The sequence below is a fragment of the Sinocyclocheilus grahami genome, unplaced genomic scaffold (assembly GCF_001515645.1).
Source record: "Sinocyclocheilus grahami isolate Dianchi unplaced genomic scaffold, SAMN03320097.WGS_v1.1 scaffold55.1, whole genome shotgun sequence".
In the NCBI taxonomy this organism is placed as follows: domain Eukaryota; kingdom Metazoa; phylum Chordata; class Actinopteri; order Cypriniformes; family Cyprinidae; genus Sinocyclocheilus; species Sinocyclocheilus grahami.
The window spans coordinates 6,623-13,935 of record NW_015505234.1 but is presented as its reverse complement, the minus strand read 5'-3'; the positions used below and the strand labels follow the sequence as shown (position 1 = coordinate 13,935).

Genomic DNA, 7,313 nt, shown 5'->3' with positions numbered 1-7,313 from the left:
CAATTTCAAAACTTAACATTTAAATGAAAAACAAAAAATAAAGCTAAAAACAATTAAAAATATTAAAGAACAAAAGGTATGAGTATAATAAGGATTCTAACATAACACTAAGCCAGACACCAAAAAACAACTACATATATGTGTACGTACAACCAGACACACACATATATATATATATATACACATTTATAAATTCAATATATATATTATTTCATTTCCGTTTAGTTTGTTGAAGTATTAAAATAACTCAAATTAAATAAAACTAAAACTTAATAAAAGACCTATACAGACATAATAAATTCAGACATAATTTAACTAAAATTAAAATAAATAACAAATACAAATAATACAAATCAAATGACAGTAGTTTATCAGTAATCCTAAAAAATAACACTGCCAAACTTACATGCTAAAAAACAACAACATAGTAAGAAATGGTTATAAAAACTGAAACAGAAGTGAAACAAGTAGTAGGAAAGAAGAGAAGTAAAAAGCAAATACTTATCCTTTGCCGGTGTCCCTGCCCGGTGGAGTCGCATGGTAGAGTCAATGGTCTTTACACTCTTCGGTCTCCGGAGGTTGTCACACAACGGCTGCCGCAGAAACTAAGCTTTTTTATACCTGTCTAACAAAATACTAAATTAATTCAGCTGGACACACTTTCCTTATTTTTTTCCACAACAAATGGCCAAGCAAGCGCAGACACTGACAAGATACGCGATACAGGGCTAGACCAAACGCGATATCAGCACATCTCCACACAGTAAACAAAACAAGCGTTTCCTAGCAACGACAACTGCACTAAACACTAATGAGACAAGTAAATACACTTACGAGCTGCTTTTAACTTCCGCTGATAAAGACTGCTTCTCTCAAAAAGTATTTCTTTACACTGTTTTCTGCTGGCACTTGAACACACTTTCCTTATTTTTTCCACAACAAATGGCCAAGCAAGCGCAGACACTGACAAGATACGCGATACAGAACGAGACCAAACGCGATATCAGCACGTCTCCACACAGTAAACAAAACTGAAAAAAAATTGCAGCCTTTGATTTGATATTTGCACTAAACTATATCATGCAGCTCCATATATTTTATAAATTTAGCCTTTCGGTAACTCACAAACCCCCTGTTTTTCATTTGTAATCAATTCCTCAATTCTGTCTGTCTATAATGTATGTTAATGCCTGAATAGTTCTCCAAAAAAAAGTGTCCTTCAAAATTGTATGGCATACATAAAAAAAGAATATATGGACAAACAAAGAGAGATCGTTGTTCTTATATAATATTAGCAGATGTTAGAGTGTATGAATGGCAGGTCCAGGGCTGTAGCCTGAATGTTGGTGGTATCTCAAGTGTGTCTGACAGTGCTGTTGGTTGGGCCAAATCTTTTTTTGGGTTGAGGTTTGAGGTTTTATTCTGCACTTGTACAAGGGTCCAGGTGAGAAATACAGCAGCTCTGTGTGGTTTTACTTTCCTGTCGGCTGATTCCAGGAAAGAGCCTCCCCTTAGGACACAGGTGGGCGACCAACACGGTCACTGTCCACTCACGTCCCTCTGCACTCATGTTGTGACGTGTATGTGCATACTTATTTTTGGTTGCATTTGTGAGTGTGCATGTTTCACACAAGCAGACATGCACTTTATGTGTCAAAAATGTTATACAGCAGAGTGTTTTTTTGTAATTAGCAATGAAATGTTCAAAATTGGTTTTGGTTCTTAAATAGCTTTTAAACATTGGCCATGGCAGCTCATAATTATAACAAAATATCCTGTATCTGAAGTGCAATTTATGATCCATTCAATATCTACGTCTATCACACGGCATAAAGATTCACATAGATCATATAGATAATATGAAACAAATGCCTTTACAGTAGTACAAGTGGAATTAAATTACATCAGAATTGCAGTGTATTTTTCCAGTGCACCTGTCCAATCAGTAAATACGTTTCTGAATTAAAATTTCATCTCAAAACTCTTAGTTTGAGATGACAGGAAAGAGACCAGAAACAGAGACAGTGTGGCTGGGTCATGTAGCCAATGTCTGGCCTTTTCTTTCCAAGATTCACTTTTACAATCACAACCGTCAATGTCAGCAGAAACTGTGTTGTTTGGAGACTTGAACAGACGAAGCCAGCAACCATTTGATTGTCAGTGTTATTTTGCAGCAGTTATGTGGACAATGACCATCTTACTACTTAAGCAATTAACTAAAACTAAAACCATAAAACTATATAGATGTATTAAAAAAACCTTCCTTGCTTAATAAAAGTATTTATTTCTTTTTTGAAGAAATTAATGCTTTTATTCAGAAAAGATATATCAAAAGTGACAGAAAAGACTTCTTTATAGTTCTTTTGAACTTTCTGATTATCAAAGAATCCTGAAAAATACAAAAAATGTATCACAGTTTCCTCAAAAATATTAAGCAGCACTGTTTTCAACATTTCCAGAATCGGAATAAATTAATTTATAAATTAATAATTTAGTAATATAAATTAATCTAATTAATGTATATATAAAATAAACAACTAAATTAACTACTTTGTGTTTTACTCTTATGTTTGAAAAACAAATAGCATTTGTGTGTGGTGCAGTACGTGTCAGAGCTGGCCAGAGAGGGTTTATTCTGATGGAGAAAGGTGTAGCCTAATTGTAGGTTGTAGGAGTTTGTGGGAGGAGACAGAGGGCCAGAACGACCCTAATGGACTGACACCCCTCTGTCTTTGTGTTTGTGGCAGGTGGCGTGGGCTGAGAACTTCAGGCCTGTGGGGCTTCTGCCTTCCTTTGTGCTTGTGAATTAACAAAAGAGGGCTTTTGTCGGTTAATTTGGATATGTGCGAGTGGGAGTGTCTGGAGTGCGTGTGCGTGAAACAATGCTGGAAACGTTTAGTTTCTCCCTGTCTCTGATTACACAGAGAAACATGCTCTATCTCTCCGACTGCTTTGCCTAGGCGTGATCAACACCTGCACTGGGCCGCACCTGTTTTGTGTCTAACCTGCACACACACTTTTTGGTATGTTTGTGTCTGCATAATGTCACCTAGACTGAAAAACTTTAAAGTGAACACAGGGGCTGACAGATGGATGGGTAGATGGATAGATATACCTACAGTACACTGAAAAAAAGCTTTGAAACAATTTTCACTCAGAAATTGCAGTAAATATCACAAATAATTGCAAAGAATTGGCAACTAATGTATTGAATTATACATGAAATTTCTTAAGTAGAAATTCTGAAACAGTATTTTCTTGTAAAATAATTTTTACAGTGTACATATATTGAGATAAAATAGAGTGAGAAGCTTATGTGTCAGTTTTGTAAGCCATCAGGAGTGCAGCTATATGCCTCCCACTTAAATGTTAACCTTCACTCCCTCCCTCTTTTACTGGTAGTTGCTCTGCTGTGTATCTGTTTGTGTGTGTGTGTGTCCTTGGGGCCTGTTAGTATCTCTTTATTGAAAGAACAGCTGCCTTTTGCTCTTACTCATACACACAGATATGACTCAGTCTCTCTGAGTGCATGGAGAGTTGTATGTCATGTCTTTGTTGAGGAGGAGGATCCCGCTTTCAGGGCCATGAGTCAGGCAAGTGTATGACAACCAGGATGGACGGCACAGGGGCTCTTACACTGACGATCCTTTGCTCTACTGGGGATCTTTGCACTGCCGTGGTTAGCACATATGCTTGTGATATACTGTATTGTGCCGTCATGGGGACACAGACTTCAGTCTGGTCTAAATGCAACATGGAAGCCCCACAGGATAAAAGTATATTTTTATAAGGTTTATTTAATTCCAATATAATTGAAAACAATATTTTAATATTAATTGATATGATATATAATATCATATTTCAAATATTTTATTTGTTAGTAATTTTATTTTATACAAAAATCTATAATAAATAAATAAATAAATAGTAATATATAAACTCACCAAGGCTGTATTTAATCAAAAATACAGTAAAAACTGAAATATTGTGAAATATTATTTTCATTTAAAATAACTGTTTTCTATTTTAATACATTGTAAAATGTAATTTTATTCTTGTGATGGCAAATCTGAATTTTCAGCAGCCATTACTCCAGTTTTCAATGTCACATGATCCTTCAGAAATCATTATAAGGCTATACATGGCACAACGTTTGTCCAGATTTTTGCCCTGATTTACAGTCTGGAAGAGTTGATGGCAGTTGGCAAAATTCAGAGCCAGTCTGCAGGTTTTGGGCATTTAGAGTTGACCAATTTAAAAGAAAATCAGCTCAGATATGCATGGTTTTATAATGTTATACTAAGGCTAAAATTAAAACAATGGAAAAACCCTTAATGAAACCTGAAGAAAAAAAAACATCTCAAGCACTCAGAATAACATAAATGGACTTTGAACGATTAATTGCTGCTTTGAACGATTACGTAATTGTGGCATCTCTAATTCTAATCACGATTAAAAATTTGATTAATTGTGCAGCCCTACTTCAGGTTATGATTCCATCCAGCTATTAAACGTGTTTGATATTTTAAGCCAATTTTCACATTGTTAGAAACAGTTCTCTTAGAAACAGGGTGCATGTTTTTGAGTTTGTTTCATTCGGAACAACTTGAAAGTCTGGTAGTGTGTGATTCTCAGTTGTGTTTAGTATATGATTATTATTAATGTTGAAAACTGCTTAATATTTTTGTGAAAACTGTAATACAGAACAGCATTTATAAATGTCTTTATTGTCTCTTTTGATGCATTTAAACAGCTTACTAACCCCAAAAACAATATATAAATCATATATTTATCTATATATCTTGGTGCTATTCATTTCAGTTATTGATCATGTATACATTTAAAATTTAGTTTTTGATAAAACATCTTGAAAATACCTCCAGAAGGTTTTTTTTCTTCTGATGCTGGTGTACACCTTACACCTTAATTATGTTAACCAACGACTACCTTGGCCAACCATCATCACCCAGAAAGACCATACTGGTCAACCAACTGGTTAACAGCATCGCTACAGCTGGTCCACCTAGACAGGTAGCAACCACAACCAGAATAAACAAGCCTGGACCAACATAGACATTCGTGCTGATTTTTTTAGCAGGTAAGGCAGGAATTTGTAGCTTGTTATCATTTTGGTCATGTTTGGGCCATCTGACGTGGAACTGGGCAATGGAATGTTCTGTCACTTCCTCTTCCTCAGTAGCTTAGTCATAGGACTGGCAGAGAGGCAGATGCTGTGTAAACAAGAGCGTTTTAGGCAGTTTGAGTGCTTAAATAGACATGGGCAATGTGTCCTACTGTCACAGGATAAGCTAAGAGGGATGGAAGAATACATTCAGAACATTAGTTAGATATGATATGGGCAGTGGGTCACAGTGTCAACCTGTTTCTGTTGTAGTATCACGGTGTGACTCAAACCAATCTGTATTTGAGTCACAGAGCTGATACAGCACTTACTGTGACATGTGAAATGAAGCTCTCATGAGCCGAATTTCTCTTTCTCTTTTTCTGAACATAAAGAGGGAAAATCCAGTAAAGGCCCTTTGAGGGCACTGACTCACATATAGAAAGAAGCATACAGACACACACACACACACACACGCAGTTTCGTCAGACACATTATGTTCGTATGTGTGAATAATCCAGTGATCAGCAACTGCTGCATAATTAGCACTCATGTGGGATCACACACAAACACACACTCTCTTACTCACAAAAAGCTCCACTCAATGAGGTGTGGGGACACAATGCCCCTCTGTCAGCATTCGTGTAAGTGTGTGTGTGTGTGTGTGTGGGTTCTGCCCTCCTCTTACAGGACCGGCCTCCTTCTCTCTTGGCTTCAGTCGCTTCTCTGCTGGTTTTCTTTTCCCTCGCATGCGGCAAATCTGCTGATGGCCTGGCTCGAGTCTGAACGTGGGGCAGCCTGCCAGTGCGCCAGTCACACACCTCACTGTTGCCACATGGACCAGCACTGGGTCTCTGGGCAGCAGTTATTCAATTCAGTTCAGTTAAACAGTTCTTGTTATTTTAATTAATCAGAACTTTCAGTTTCAGATCCATTTTAATTCAGTTAATTTCCAATCAGTTTTAGTTGTAGGAGTCACAACTGAATCTGCAGTATGTCTTTAGAATTGAGGTGAGATCATTTTAATATTTCGATTGTTTCTATAGACAGCAAGAAGATTAAGTCAAAAGTACCTAATTTTAAGTCGCTTTCATTTCAGTGTTTTCAGTAAAATTTGCGTATGAATTCAAATATTTAATCATCAAATTCTTACAAGACCAAATTATTGGAGTTCAAGTTTAAATTGTTTTTGAAAGAAGTCTCCTATGTTCAAAATATAGAAAAAAATAGATTTTTTTTGTAACATTAGAAATATCTTTAATTACACTTAAGATCAATTTAATGTGTCCTTGATAAATAAAAGTATTCTTTAAAAAAAAAAAGAAAGATTAATCATATTGACCTCAAACGGTATCGGCCAGACTATGAACTTTAAACATTGTCAACCATGAGGCTTTCTCTTAAAGAATTAGGAAAATAATATCTCAGACAAAGTTAATAATTAAAATTAAGATGGAGTTCTATTATGTGTCCTATGATAGTGTTTTATGTGCCAATGTTAAAAAAACATAAAAACTTTCTAGAATAAAGTTTATATTTATATCTGTAACAGTTTGTAGTTACGGGAAGAAGGAGGCGGGAACCGGCGGACATTTAAACTTTAATAAATAAATAAACAAACACTAAACAGTAAAGAAATTAAAAGCGGCAGCCCCTCACAGACGACTGCCGCATAAAACATAGTAAAACAACACACATAAATAATCCAGGCCTGGTCCTCTCTTGTCTTGCACTGTCATCACTCCTCCTTTTATCCTTCCGGAGCTTCTCCGTGGAACTCGAGACCAGTGTGTGGCACATTATCTTTCACTCCACCGGCCTCACTCCGCTCCCACGGCTCTCGGCCCCGCCCCACTGCATTTATTTATACATTTAAAACGTCTTTATTTTAAAGGGGTCATATGATGCGATTTAAATTTTTCCTTTCTCTTTGGAGTGTTACAAGCTCTTGGTGCATAAAGAAGATCTGTAAAGTTGCAAAGACTAAAGTCTCAAATCCAAAGAGAGATTCTTTATAAAAGTTAAGAGTCAGCCACACCTACCTAAAACGGCTCGTTCTAACACGCCCCCACATACCTACGTCACTATGTGGGAAGATTTGAAATTCCCGATCAGGGTTTTTCTCTTCAAAGTCCTTTAAACTCTCCTTTGAATTAGTGCTTTCCAGTAAAGGCCTTGTTTAGGCCTGCCA

The 7,313-nt window shown here is 36.4% G+C and overlaps 1 protein-coding gene across 1 annotated transcript in view; it reads left to right on the top strand.

Annotated features, from left to right (window-relative positions):
• The window catches only part of cbfb (core-binding factor subunit beta), a 22,627-nt gene extending 16,297 nt beyond the window's left edge, over window positions 1-6,330 (top strand). The window contains exon 5 of the mRNA XM_016270257.1: window positions 6,319-6,330. The gene's annotated coding sequence lies outside the window, so the exon portion shown is untranslated. The remainder of the gene's footprint in view (window positions 1-6,318) is intronic.
• Window positions 6,331-7,313: the final 983 nt, after the last annotated feature.